Source organism: Prunus dulcis, chromosome 3 (assembly GCF_902201215.1).
Source record: "Prunus dulcis chromosome 3, ALMONDv2, whole genome shotgun sequence".
Classification (NCBI taxonomy): Eukaryota; Viridiplantae; Streptophyta; class Magnoliopsida; order Rosales; family Rosaceae; genus Prunus; species Prunus dulcis.
Genome location: NC_047652.1, coordinates 1 through 1,464, shown reverse-complemented (window position 1 = coordinate 1,464; position 1,464 = coordinate 1).

Sequence of the window (1,464 nt, the reverse complement as noted above, 5' to 3'; positions counted from 1 at the left end):
TTGTGCGATTTCCGGGTTCAATACTGTTGAGCCGTTGGATCGTAATCTTTTTCAGATATGTTACTCTAGATAATTTCAGAATCGTGTAGGATTCAACGGATTGTGAATCGGAGTCCCGGATACTCCGAAATCGTGAACCCTAGGGCTAGGGTTTAGAAATTATGTGATTACACGATCGTGATCAATCCGATCGTCCGATTCAGACCAGACTTGCAGGACATGGTTATTTAAATGTGAGGAACTTTTAGGAACTCTCGGATTGGTAATTGGAGGTAGTGGACCCCGCGAGGTCCCGTATTGACCAATATGGAAGTTTATCACTTAGTGAGTCTCGGGTCTTTTAAGACAGTTCTAACCATCCAAAATGCTTAAGTGGGCATAAGAATGACTTTAAAGTTAGTGCACGCACTTCTAGGAGCCGGGGGTCAGGGTTTTAATTAAATACTTATACCGAGCAGTTTTATTAATTAAATATTCATGGTGGTTTAATCAGGCACTGGGGCCAGGCAGACCCGCAGGAGGGACCTTCAGGAGGTCCAGCTAGCTTGGACCAGGAGTGAGTGGACTTTTGTTTTATAAATGATTTTATGCAAATGAATTTTAATATTTAATCTTGAATAAGTTTTATTGAGTATGAGTTTCCTAGCATGATTTGTTGAAGTTAAATATCTTTATTTATATGCTGTTTAGTTGAATATGCTAAAAAGATATGGAAAGTAAAGATTGATATATATATATATATATATATATATATATATATCAGATAAATGGCAGCAGAGTTCCAGATTTAACAAAAATTCAGTTATTCATCAGATCTTTTAGAAATTTTATATTTTCTTAAGCCACCTTAGGTACCCAGTTATAGAAACAGGTTGCCTTCGGTATATGTTGCCTTCGGATATGACGATGTCCACGGACATCCAGGTTGCCTTCAGTTTTGTCAGCGCGCTTGACATTTGCCTCACGAGTTTTGGGGACGCCGGGACCGTGGGAGCCAGGAATGCGGATCAGGCTGACTACGGTCCCCTGAATCCTGCCAGTTTGCGGCTCGGGTTGACTTTGTGTCACTGAGACCTGCCAGGGGAATTGACGGATTATCAGGAATTGACGGATTATCGGGAATTGACGGATATCAGGAATTGACAGAATTAAAGGGGTACACCTAGGTGGTAGTTTTAAATTGATTTCAATGCTTTTAAGAGAGTTTTATTGACCTTGAGTATGATTGGCATATACGTATATAATTATGTGAATGCATTGATTTTAGTACGAATATAATGAAGAGGAAAATTCAGTTTTGCATAACTGTTTTTACAGTGGGGTTAGTATGTTCATATGCTATTTTCTAGACCTTTATTTTTGTCCACTCAAATTTTTGAATGTTTTGCGCCCCAGGCAATAGACGTGCACCAGAGCGCCCCCACCGGGCAGATTCCACACTCCGCTTCACTCTTCTTTTTTTTA